This window comes from Monodelphis domestica, chromosome 3 (genome assembly GCF_027887165.1).
Source record: "Monodelphis domestica isolate mMonDom1 chromosome 3, mMonDom1.pri, whole genome shotgun sequence".
NCBI classification, from domain to species: domain Eukaryota; kingdom Metazoa; phylum Chordata; class Mammalia; order Didelphimorphia; family Didelphidae; genus Monodelphis; species Monodelphis domestica.
Window position 1 is genome coordinate 61,808,283 of NC_077229.1, and position 13,632 is coordinate 61,821,914.

Consider the following 13,632-nt stretch of genomic DNA (forward strand, 5'->3'; position numbering starts at 1 on the left):
CAGAGCGTGCTCGCGGGAGGGAAGAGGGGCGGAGCTTGTCGGCCATTTATAAGTCCTCTCCCCTCGTCGTTTTCCTGCTCCGCGCTAACCTGGGCCTCTCGTTGTAAACGTCTTAAAGTTTCGATTTCCATGACCGTAAATCTAGCCGCGGAATGGCTGGGGGCGGGGGAAGACAGCACTTTAGAAGTTGTCTAGGCCAGCTGCCAGCTTCCTCTTTTTACAGATGTGGAAAAAGGCCCAGAAAGTGACTTGCTCCAAGACCTCAGCTGTAAAATGAGAATAATAACACTTCCCTCCCAAGGCTTATAACAAGAGCTACATACGTCTGTTATTATCATTCCACCATGACAATGCCTCTCTTTCGGTTCAGTTGGATTCAACTCAACAAATATTCATTAAAGACCTCTCTTATGCAAGACCTGGTGTTAGACTGCCTAGGCACAAGCAATTTTTGCCTTCAAGGAGCTTCTCTGTGGGAGAATATACTTTGTATCGATGTGGTGGTGTCCTGTGTCTGGCTCTTCATAACCTCCTTATGGGATTTTTTTCTTTTTGGCAAAGAGCCTGGAGTGGTTTGCCATTTCCTTCTCCAAGTCATTTGACAGATGAGGCAACTGAAGTAAACAGGGTTAAGTGACTTGCCCAGGGTGACGCAGCTAGTTGAGTGGCTGGCACTAAATTTAAATTCAGGACTTCTAAACTACAGGCTTGATCCTCTATCTACTGTGCTATAAAATAAATACAAATTAATTTCAAGAGGGATTCAGCACCAGCAACAAAGGACATTAGGAAATACCTTGGGTGGGAGGAATCAGGATATTAATTAAGAGGCATAGAGATGAAAGGGAAAACACTAGACACGGGTCCAAATGTCAGCTTTTGCTAAAGTGCAGAGACCGGAGATGGTGCAGAGACAGGAGATGGAACAGATGGTAGCCTTGTTTGGCTGAAACTGAGATGGTAATTAGAGAAGTAACATGAAATAAGGCTAGAAACCCAGGGGAGGGGCCTGTGGCTTATTAGCAGTTGGGCCTCTTAAAGAGTTTCCTGCTGAGCTAAGGGAGAAATCTAGAGGTTTGTGGGGACAGGCAGAGGAGCATGGAGGTCGAGTTAAGAGTCAAGAGAGCTGAAAATGAGGAAGCCATTCCAAGGATATAAAGTATTTTACATACATTGTTTCACGATAGATTCACAACTCCCTTACCAATTAAGAACAAGGCATCATCAGCATTTTACAGATCAAAGAATGGGAGACTGAAAAGCTATAAGGTCCTATCTTGTCTAAATCCTTTTTATTGACAGCTGAGAAAACTGAAGCCTCCAAAAGGAAAGTAGTCTGCTCAAGGTCATTTGGGCCATAGAATTGGGGAGTGCTGAGGGTCGAAAAATGAGTCTGGAGTCAGGAAACCCTGGGTACAAATCCTGCCCCAAATACGTACTAGCTGTATCACCCTGGGCAAGTCACTTAACCATATAGTCTCAGTTTCCCTCATATGCAAAATGGGAATAATAATAGCACCTATCTCACAGGATTGTTGTGAAGATCAAGTGAACAATTGTAACTGTGCTTTGTAAAGAATCAAGTGTAAAGTGTTTTGTAAAGTGCTATATTGGTGCTAGCAATTATTATTATCTACATAAAGGAGATAATTAAATCAAGGAGAGCTAATGAGGTGACTAAGAGAGAAAACAGGAGAAAGAGAAGAGGTCTCAGAACAGAGCTCTGGGATATATACTCTGAGTTAGCCAGCATGACATGGATGACAATTCAGCAAAGATAACTGGGCAGCAATGGATAGTCCTGTAGAAAAACAGCTAGGACAAAGTTACCACAATCCAGAGGACAGGATCCAGGAAGAGAGTGAGGTCAAGCAGGATGAGAGAAGAGGTCGTCAGTTTGAGCTCCTGAGAGATCTTTGGTAACTTTGGAGAGAGCAATAGCATTTCATTGATGTTGGCAGAGAGTAAGAGCAAGGAGGTGGATGCACCGGGTATGTGATTGTTACTTCTTTTTCTTTTTTAATCCTTACTTTTTGTCTTAGAATCCATACATAGCATTGATTCCAAGGTAGAAGAGTAGTAAGGGCTAAGCAAGGGGAGTTATGTGACTTGTTCAGGGTCACACAGCTAGGAAGTGTCCGAGGTCAAATTTGAACCCAGGACCTCCCATTTTCAGATCTGGTTCTCTATCCACTGAGCTCCCTAACTGTTCCTTCTTTGTTTTCAAAAAGGACCAATGACATCATGGGGTGATGACTTGCACAGGAATTGGATGTAAGTGAGACAGAGTTGAACTGTCATCTCTCTCTTCCAGAACCATCAAAGCCCAATTTTCATCCATTTCTATTTGTCAGCACTTAATTGAGTAGCTGAGGAGGTAGGTGACTGGAGTAACCCAGAGCTAGGGTTTGGCAAGGTGTGATCTGCCAGGGAGAGATCTCAGAGATGACCCATTCAGCATTCATATAGCTTCAAGTGCTCTGGATTTTTTCCTGATGCCAATTCTAAATTTGCCTCTGTAACTTCTGTCAATTGCTTCTGTGCCCTCTGGGACCAAAAAGCACAAGTCTAATCCCCATTGCACATGACAGCCCTTCAAACATTTCAAGAGCATGATTGTGTCTCCCCTGAGTCTTTCCCTTTTCCAGGCTGAACAGCCTTAGCTCTTTCCATGGATTCTCATAAAGCCTGGGCTCAGGCAAGGCCCTTTGACATTCTCCTGTTTATCAGTACTGGAAATGTTTCCCAGAACTGAATTCAGATGAGGATTAAGCTGGACAGAATTCAGAAGGCCTATCATTCATTCAGTTAATAAACATTTATTAAGTACCTACTATGTGCTGGGGATATATTTAAAAAAAGGCAAAAGACAGTCTTTGCCCTCAAGAAGCTCAAAATCTGGAGGCAGCTGGGTGTCCCAGTGATTTGAGAGCCAGGCCTAAAGATGGGAGGTCCTGGGTTCAAATCTGATCTCAGAAACTTCCTAGCTGTGTGACCCTGGGCAAGTCACTTCTTAGAGAACTGAGCCTAGGGTCTCTCAAGCTTCAGGGTCCTCTGTCTAGGGGTGGTGTTCAGTCGAATAAGTGGTGAGAGACACTGTATGCTTAACCCTGTGTTTAGACATCACAGTGTTCTGCCATGCACAGGGTTTGGGTTTATAGGTTCAGTAAGTACATACTTTTCTGGTACACAATCATTTCTCAACATACATCTTTCCATAGAACCTAACAACAGACATGAAGCCTAAGGAGATGATCAATGAAACATTGTTGCTATAACAGAAATAGATCAATGACATAAACAGGATGTTCTGGAGGTTAGTTCCCCCTGACCTATGGGATGACCAGCTAGGAGAATCATTGTTGCTTTTGATCAGCTTTCACAATCAATCACAATTACTTAGGAGATGGGTTACAAAACATTTTGTAGCTGGGTATGGGGTTAGAGGGTAACTTAAAGCAGACCAGAATTGGAATTTTCCTCAATTTCTAAGTTGCATTTTTCTTATGTTTGATTCAAGCTCCTGGCAAAGTTGCCTGGTTATGGTAAACATAACGAACCTGCAAAGTGTGTCTATAACTTGTGTTTCAGAGGAATAATTGATGTATCTGTCATGCTTGGTCTGCAATGGGTGTGAGGCCTCTGGATGTACCTCTGCTAAGAGAAAGAAAGGAGGGTAATGGGCAGTGATCTTTGGGTTTTAATTCTGTGAATGTAATCTTTTTGGGGTACTATTCTAAGGGGGTTAAAGTGGGACATATATGTGTTAGTCCTAATAAGTATTTGCTCTTATATTATTTCTCCTGTATTGGGGAGAGAACAATAATCATAACAATTCCATTAGTAAGGGAAGTTAGAGAGAGAAGTCATATAGAGGGGGTTTCTGTGGGTGCCTTATTTTCTGGGGGCTGCTTTGCAGTCTCCATTTCCCCAGACTATGACTCTGTCAGACAGTGGGGGTAAGATGGCTCCCCACTTACATCACTTAACCCCCATTGCCTAATCCTTACTGCTCTTCTGCCTTAGAACCAATACAGAGTATTGATTTGAAGGCAGAAGGTAAGGGTTAAAAAAATAAAAAAGAAGCTCATAGTTAAATGGGGGAAACAATAAGAAAACAAATGTGTACAAATAAGATAGAGACAGATACATTAGAAATGGTTAACAGAGAGAAGGCACCAAGATTAAGAGGAATAGAGAAAGGGCATCTAGGTGACTCAGTGGATTGAGAAGTCAGCCTAGAGATGGGAGTTCCTGAGTTCAAAATGATCTCGGGTGCTTCCAACTGTGTGACTCTGGGCAAGTCACTTAACCCTCATTGCTCAGCCCATACTATTCTTCTGCCTTGCAACTAATACACAATATAGATTATAAGATGAAAGCTAAAAAATTTTTTTAAAGAAGAATAAGAAAATGCTTCCTACAGAAGGATTTTAGTTGGGAGTTAAAGGAAGCCCAGCAAGCAGAGATGAGGAATTTAGGGTATGGGGGACTGTCAAAGAAAATTACTGTAGTTGAGAGATAGAGTTATGTGAAGAACCACAAAGAAACCAATGTTACTGAATCAAAGGGTAAGTGGAAGAGGGATGAGAAGGCATGAGAATTCTGGAAAGGTGGGAGAGTAGGGTTCACACTATGAAGGGTTTATCAGGTCCTTATTTTTTTGAAACCATATTTCATTTAATGCATCCCAAGAGGGAATTCTCTTTTAACATATCACACTACCAACTCACTGAACTTGCAGTCCACTCAAAGACCCATTGTATACCCATGGATAGGCCAATCCAATATACCTAAATAAATTCACCTATTCAGTTCCCTAATAAACTACACAAAAATTATTTCATAGAACTTGAAAAAATAACAACAAAGTTCATTTAGAAGAATAAGAGGCCAAGAATATCAAGGGAAATAATGAAAAAAATATGAAGGAAGGTGGTCTGGCCATACCAGATCTCAAATTATACTCTAAAGCAGTAATCATTATAACAGTCTGGTACTGACTCAGAAATAGAGTGGTGGATCAATGGAATAGAATAGGTAATAAACACATGGGAATAAATGTCCAAAGTAATTTAGTGTTCTAATAAACCCAAAGAACCAAACTTTTTAGGAAAGAGCTCACTATTTGACTGCTGGGAAAACTAGAAAGCAATATGGAAGAGACTAGGCATGAACCAGTATCTCACACCATACCCAGGATAAAGTCATAATGGATACTTGACCTAGAAATAAAGGCTGACATCATAAACAAATTATGGGAACATGAAAAAGTTTACCTGTTGGAATTATGGATAAAGAAAGAATTTATGACCAAATGACATAGGGAACATTACAAAAGATTAAATAGGTAATTTTGGTAACATTAAACTAAAATGATTTTGTACAAACAAAACCAATGCAACCAAATTTAGAAGGGAAACAACAAATCTCTGATAAAAGCCTCATTTCTCAAATATATATAGAATCAAATCAAATTTATAAGAATACAAAGCATTTCTCAATCAAAAAATGGTCAGAGGATATGAACTGGCAGTTCTCAGAGGAAGAAATTCAAATTATCCAATCATGTGAAAAAAATGCTCCAAATCACTATTAATTAGAGTAATGCAAATTAAAACAGCTCTAAGATACCATCTCACACCTACCAGATTGGTTAATATGACCAAAAAGGAAAATGATAAATGCTGGAGGGTATGTGGGAAAATTGGAACACTAATACACTGTTGGTAGAGCTGTGAACAGATACAACCTTTCTGGAGAGCAATATGGAATCAGACTCAAAGGGTCATAAAATTATGAATACTCTTTGACCTAGCAATACCACTACTGGGCCTGTATCCTAAAGAGATCAGAGATAAAGGGAAAGGATCTACCTGTACCAAAATATTTTACCAGCTTTTTTTTTTTTTGTAGTGTCAAAGAATTAAAAACTATGGGGTTGGTTGTCCATCACTTGGGGAATGGATGAACAAATCATGGTATAAGATTGTAATGGAATACTACTTTTAATTCAAAGATATTTTATTTTCCCAAATTACATGTAATAATAATTTTTAACATACATTTTCCAAAATTATAAGATCCAAATTGTCTCCCTCCCTTCTTTCCCTCCTCTCTCATGCAAAACACACTTCCATATTGATCATTGTTATAAGAGAATACTCATATAAAACCCAAACTCCAAAATAAAACTATAAATAAACTAATGTGAAAGATAGCAAACTTTGATCTGTATATCCAATAGTTATTTCTCTGGAGGTAGATAGCATTCTTTGTCATAAGCCCTTCAGAATTGTTCCAGATCATTGTATTGCTGAGAGTAGCTAAGTCTTTCACAATTGTTCATCATGCAATATTGCTATTACTATACAGTGCTTTCCTGGTTCTGCTTATTTCACTCTGCATCAGTTCATGTTACCAGCTTTTTCATCCTGCTTATCATATCTTATAGCCCAATAGTATTCTATCACCAACATATACCACAATTTGTTCCTCCATAATGGTATACTACTGCACCATAAGGAGCAATGAACAGGATGAGTTCCGAAAAACCTGGAAAGACATATAGTGATGCAAAATGGAGTGAGTAAAACCAGGAGAATAATGTATACAATAACACAAATATAGTCTGATGATCAAATGTGAAAGACTAAACTATTAGTAACAAAGCAAGTTTCCAAGAAAACCACAAAGGACTCGTGATGAAAGTGCTATCCACAACCAAAGAAGGAACTGTTGAAGTCTGAGTGCAGATCAAAGCATGGCCTCTTCCACTATATTTCTTTCATGATATTTCTATTGTGTGTATGATATATGTCTTCTATCATAACATAAGCAATATGGAAATATGTCTTTCATGAAAATATGGGTAGAACCTATATCAGTCTATTCACTGCCTCAGGGAAATGGGGAGAGGAGAGAAAAGAGAGGAGAAAATCTGAATTTTAAAACATCAAAAGCAATTATGGGGGCAGCTGGGTAGCTCAGTGGATTGAAAACTAGGCCTAGAGACAGGAGGTCCTGGGTTCAAATCTAGCCTCAGACACTTCCCAGCTGTGTGACCCTGGGCAAGTCACTTGACCCCCATTGCCTAGCCCTTACCACTCTTCTGCCTTGGAGCCAATACACAGTTTTGACCCCAAGACGGAAGGTAAGGGTTTAAAAAAAAAGCAATTATCAAAAATTGTTTCTACATATAACTGAAAAAATTAAAAAATTGGGAAAAAATAAATACACACCACCCCCCAAAAAGAGACTATTGCCACCCCCCAAAAAGAGACTATTGTAGACAAATTGCTGTTGAATCTGAGCCTCTTCTATCCTGTGCTTGCCCCAATTTTCAAAAAGAAAAAAAAAAGATTCCAGAACAGATTATCATAGAGATAGCTAGTTTGTAAATTCTGTTCTTTTTTTTTTTAATTGGGACATTTGCTCTGCTTCAGTCTTGGATCATAAACTTACAGCTGGAAAGGATGTTAGCAAGTCTCTAGGCTGAGCTGAATATTTTGTGGATGAAAAAACCAAGACATCCCAAGAGGTTTACTGATTTTTCTAGGTAGACTGTGGCAGAGAGAGAACTAAAACCCAGGTGTTCTGACTCCTGATCTTCCAGTCCTTCTTGCCACATTGCCACGGACCCCTTTTCCATTCTCCCTCACTCCAGCATCATTTTTTGGATGCTGCTGCTCCTGCTGCCTTTGCTTCTCTAGAAAGAGAACCAGCATGGAACTCCCAGCTTCTTCCCTGCTGCCTCCCTCTGCTGCCATCTTTAGAGCCTTGTGCTTTCCCCTTTCTGGGGGCCCCAGGTTTCCCTGATGGATTCCTTCCCAGAAGGGGCTGTTGGGATTTTCTGGCTGTCTGACTATCCCAGCTGGGGTTCAATCAATCATCCTCAGAGGGGAGTTAAGGGGTCAGTGAGTGTCCAGAACAAGGTATGGTATGAGAAACCTTATAAGGAGGCTTCCATGCTAACCCTGCTCATGTATATCCTTCCTGGAGCCCCGTCTGGGCTCCTATAGACAAGGCCCATCTTTGGCTCGTTGCTCTCCACACTAGGGCAAATCTCCAAAATCAAGCTTAGGTATCCTGGTGTCTTGGTTCTCGGTTTTCACTTCAGGGGAAATCTCTAAAAGAAAGCTTAAATATAATTCCAGGTTTTCCCCAATATGGGTAACAAAATCCCCAAATCCCTTATGAACCACTCAGTAGAGAAGACGGCTATCAAGAGCTCGTGAGTTCACCCTTTTTTGTTGTTCAGTCATTTTAGTCATGTCTGACTCTTCCTGACCCCATTCCGAGTTTTCTTGGCAAAGATACGAGAGTGGTTTGCCATTTCCTTCTCCAGCTCATTTTACAGATGAGTTAGTTCACCCTACAGGAAATGAATAAGACCCCAAGGAGGCACCGGAGTCCAGGAACAAACATAGAAACTTTATAAAGCACTCAAAGAGTCCATTATGCACCGCCCCCTCCAGAGGAAAACACCCTTGGGCTGCTGTTAACAAGCACTCTCACCTTGAATCCACTTGAACTGGCTGAATAATTCATTGGGCCATAGACTTAGAGTAGTAGGAAGAGACTTTCAGGACCTGCTGGTTCAAGCCCTTTCTTTTACAAATGAGGGAAACTGAGGCCAAGATAAGTTAAGGTGACTTTCAGGACCTGCTGGTTCAAGCCCTTTCTTTTACAAATGAGGGAAACTGAGGCCAAGATAAGTTAAGGTGACTTTCAGGACCTGCTGGTTCAAGCCCTTTCTTTTACAAATGAGGGAAACTGAGGCCAAGATAAGTTAAGGTGACTTTCAGGACCTGCTGGTTCAAGCCCTTTCTTTTACAAATGAGGGAAACTGAGGCCAAGATAAGTTAAGGTGAATTGCCTAAGGTCACACAGTAGAGATGAGATTTGAATCTGGGTCATCGGATATTCTCTAAGAGATATGTGGATTATTGTCTTCTTTTTCTCCAAGGACCATGTTTACTGCATCTAGACATCCTCCTCTTTCTCTCTAAAAGAACAGTGCCTAAACATTTAAATTTGGGAAACTCTTTGACATTGAAATAGGGAACTTGACCACCCAGGAAGTAAGGGCAGCTAGGTAGCACAGCAGGTAGAGCATCAAGCCTGGAGTCAAAAGGACCTGGGTTCAAATCTAGACTCAAATATTTCCTAACTGTATGACCCTGGGCAAGTCACTCCTCGTCCTTGCCCTTCTGTCTTAGAGTTGTTACTAAGACTGAAAGTAAGGATTAAAAAAAAAGAAGAAGAAGACAGATTACCCAGCCTAGAGGAGTCCATGCTCAGGATCTCATCTCAGGTTCTGTACATGTCTGTAATTCCCACATGCTTCTGCAGGAATTCTATCAGTGTCCAAACTACCGCTAGTTCTTGGGTGAGACAAATCCATTTTGGACTTCTCCAGTCTGTTCATTATACAGAAAAGGAAACCATAGAATAGGACCAGAAAGTCAAGGTCCTTGAATTCCCTTCTCAGGTCTTCTGGGCAATCTCATCCAGCCTGCCATTTGCTTCTTCTGGGCACTGCCATTAAGGCCCTCTTACCTTGCTCCATTTAGGTTTGGAGACTCCAGAGGAGGAGAACACAAAAAAAACAGCCCCCCCCCCCCATGATCTCTCAGCTTGTTTTAATAAGCCATGTGGGAGGGATCAGCTCTTCTGAAGAGTCCATCCTGACTCCCAGTCACTGGTCATCTCAGAGGCCATCCCACTTACTGGAAAGTCTCAGGGTCCTCTCAGGAGATCATGTAGGAGGGCCTTATAATAGCTAGCCCTTTGAAGTTTGCAAAGATTTTTTAAAAAAATCTCTCATAATAAAAAAAGTGGGGTGGGGAGGACCAACTTATACAAAAATATTTACAGCAGCTCTTTCTGTGGTGGCAAAGAATTAGAAATTGAGGGGATGCCCATCAGTTGGGAAACAGCTGAACAAATTGTGGTATTGATGGTGCTGGAATACTATTGTGCTGTAAGAAATGAAAAGCAAGATGATTTCTGAAAAAGTTGGGAAGACCTACAGGAACTGATGCAGAGCAAAATAAGCAGAATTGGGAGAACAGTGTACACAATAACAGCAATACTGGACGATGATTATCTGTGAAAACTTGGCTACTCTCAACCGTATGCAATGATCTGGGACAATCCTGAAAGACATGATGGGGAATGTTGTCCACCTCCAGAGAAAGAACTGTGGGAGTTGTCTCTCACATCAGTGTATCTGGTTTTATTTGGGGGTTTTGTTATGTATGTCTTTGCTCTTACAACAATGGCCAATTGGGAAGTGTATTTTGCAAGTCAATAAAACATTTTTTAAAAAACAACCTCATTTCATTCTCACAACATCTCTGGGTTGTAGGAGTCATTATCCCTCTTTTACTGAGGAGAAAGTGAGGCAAATAGAAGTCAAATAACTTGCCCAGGGTTACATAGCAAGAAGTATCTGAGGCCAGATTTGAACCTAGGACCTCCCATCTCTAGGCCTGGCTCTCCATCCACTGAGCCACCCAGCTACCCCTCTCCTTTTCTCTAGGATCAAAACTATATTCTGGACCAACTAGCTGCCTCTCTCTCACCCCTTGCTTATTCACAAACCACAGTTTGTTCAATATTCACCTAAACAAAATCTTTGAGTTCCATCAAAACTGCACAACCGATTTGTTCCCTGAACTTGACTTTCTACCTTCTTCTGCCATGAAGTTTGGAATGCCACTTCCACCCCTCCTCAGTTCTGCTTTTTGGAATTGTTTAACTTATGGTTGTTGGGCTGAAATATTTTAATTGGTGGTTGCCAGGGAATACTTCCCTTCCATCAAGGCTCATATTCCTTGCCCCCTTTTCCGTGAAGACTGTGATGGACAACCTCTACCTCCCTTTCTTTGTTCTTTTTTCCTCTTCAGGTGACCTTGTATTATATGAATACATCAGAGATAGCTTGGCATAATGGAGAGCAAGCAGCTTTAGGGGCCCAGAAAACATGAGTTCAAAATCCTGTCTTTGACATATACTGATGCTTTGATCCTAGGTAAACCTCTTTCTTTCTTTCTTTCTTTCTTTCTTTCTTTCTTTCTTTCTTTCTTTCTTTCTTTCTTTCTTTCTTTCTTTCTTTCTTTCTTTCTTTCTTTCTTTCTTTCTTTCTTTCTTTCTTTCTTTCTTTCTTTCTTTCTTTCTTTCTTTCTTTCTTTCTCTCTTTCTTTCTTTCTCTCTTTCTCTCTTTCTCTCTTTCTTTCTTTCTCTCTTTCCCTCTTTCTCTCTCTCTTTTTTCTTTTTTCTTCCTTTCTTCCTTCCTCCCTCCCTTCCTTCCTTCCTTCCTTTCTTCCTTCCTTCCTTCCTTCCTTCCTTCCTTCCTTCCTTCCTTCCTTCCTTCCTTCCTTCCTTTCCTTCCTTCCTTTCTTTCTTTCTTTCTTTCTTTCTTTCTTTCTTTCTTTCTTTCTTTCTTTCTTTCTTTCTTTCTTTCTTTCTTTCTTTCTTTCTTTCTTTCTTTCTTTCTTTCTTTCTTTCTTTCCTTCCTTCCTTCCTTCCTTCCTTCCTTCCTTCTTTCTTTCTTCCTTTCTTCCTTCCTTCCTTCTTCTTCCTTCCTTTCTTCCTTCCTTCCTTTCTTCCTTCCTTCCTTCCTTCCTTCCTTCCTTCCTTCCTTCCTTCCTTTCTTTCTTTCTTTCTTTCTTTCTTTCTTTCTTTCTTTCTTTCTTTCTTTCTTTCTTTCTTTCTTTCTTTCTTTCTTTCTTTCTTTCTTTCTTTCTTTCTTTCTTTCTTTCTTTCTTTCTTTCTTTCTTTCTTTCTTTCTTCTTTCTTTCTTTCTTTCTTTTCTTCTCTCTTTGTCTCTGTATCTCTCTCTCTCTCTCTCTCTCTCTCTCTCTCTCTCTCTCTCTCTCTCTCTCTCTCTCTCTCTCTCTCCTTCTTTCTTCCTTCCTAAAATTTTTTATTTCCTTTTGGAGGAAATAGTGAGCCACTAAGATTTATTGAGTTAGAGGGGTGACATCATGGGCAGACCTATGGTTTGAGAAAAATCACTCTGGCAGCAAGTGGAGAGAGATGAGACCGGGAAACCATTAGAAGATTATTGTTAGAATCCATGAGAGAAATCAAAGCAGGATAGTAGCTAGATGAGCTGAGAGAATTTTATAGCCTTGCTTGAGGTAAAAAAAATTAACCAATGATGGCACTGCATTTGAAACTCGGTCTAGGGCCTCTCCATTAGAGACTGGGAACTCAGGAATAATGTTAAAAGCTTTGATTCTAAAAGTGTTTAAGTTTTACAAGGCATATTTCTGAGAAATAGGGGTTGGCAGGTGGTATTTTATTTCCCGCAGAGGAAGATGGAAACCTAGAACTGAAAAGGACATTCTGAACCAGGACGGGATGACTGGGACAGAGATTTGAGAACCTCCCTCCCAGGTTCTTTCCTGCTGCCATTAAAGGTTGCCAAGGTTACATTGTGATATGGTGGAGCTGTGTCTGGCAGGGAAAGGCTAGGGTGGAAGGTTGTGGGGCTCTTGGTTATAAATATGTTATTGGGATCCTCGAACCTCTCTTCTCCAGGCTCTGAAATTCATCGGAAGCAGAAGTGAGTGCTTGACATCTTTGGAAAGGGAAGAAGGAGGTTCCCAGGGAGGGGGCTCAGGACAGGGTCTCAGCCCAGTCTGGGCCTACAAGCCTAAACACTATACTTCTCTGGGTTTTCTTCTTTATAAAAGTGAGACTAGAGGAATCTAGGACAGGGTCAAACTTGAGACCCTTGCACTGTTACAGTGCAAAGCCTGAACCAGGTTAAATGTAATGGGGGGAGGGGCATGGGGAGCTAGCTTGGTGCTTAAAGAGCCAGGCCCAGAGTTGGGAGGTCCTGGGTTCAAATTTAAGCCTCAGACACTTCCTAGCTGTGTGACCCTGGTCAGGTCACTTAACCCCCATTATATAGCCCTTACCACTCTTCTTCCCTAGAACCAATGCATAGTATTAATTCTAAGGCAGAAGGTAATTGGGAAATGTTTAACAAAATCAATAAAAATATAATACGAAATAGATAATGTTAGTTTGTGGTTTTCTAAGTCAAGCAGGAGGCCCATAGGGATCTGTTTCTATTTGAGTTTGACACCACTAGTCTAGGAGACCAAAGTAAGGAATGCAACTCTGGCTGCCAGAAATGCTAGCCACAAAATTCCTGATCCCAGCAAGGTCACAGAATCTCAGAGCCAGAAGGCCAGCTAGTCCTCCCCACACTCACACAAAAATTTCCTCTGCCTATGCCAGATAAGAGGCTGGGCAGTCTTGAGTGAAGACCTTGGGGGAAGAGGAAGCCACAGCTTCCTACAGCAGCCCAATCCACTTTTGGATAGATAGCTCCAATTGTTAGGACTTTTTTCTTTACCTCAGGTCTAAATTCCACCTCTATCTATCCCAGTCCATCCTCTAGAGTAGAGCAGAACTAGCCAAATTTCTCTTCCTTAAAATACTTGAAGACAGCTACCATGTTATATTCTTCTTTCATCTCCTCTCCAACCTAAGCATTCCTCATTCCTTCAGTCTTGTGTGGTTCAGATAACCTGGGCCTTTGACCATTCGAGTCACAGCTGCCTCATCTCCCTGCTAATCCACTCGAGGCAGTGACTCCTGGACCTGAAA

At 41.0% G+C, this 13,632-nt stretch overlaps 1 protein-coding gene across 2 annotated transcripts in view; it reads left to right on the forward strand.

The window, feature by feature from the left end:
- The first annotated feature begins 67 nt into the window (after positions 1-67).
- The window catches only part of SAXO5 (stabilizer of axonemal microtubules 5), a 32,444-nt gene continuing 18,879 nt past the window's right edge, over positions 68-13,632 (forward strand). The window contains exon 1 of one of the 2 annotated variants that reach the window (XM_007489565.3): positions 68-1,991. The gene's annotated coding sequence lies outside the window, so the exon portion shown is untranslated. Of the gene's footprint in view, positions 1,992-12,415; positions 12,578-13,632 lie in introns of those variants that run through there. The other variant, XM_007489564.3, reaches the window with a different exon arrangement.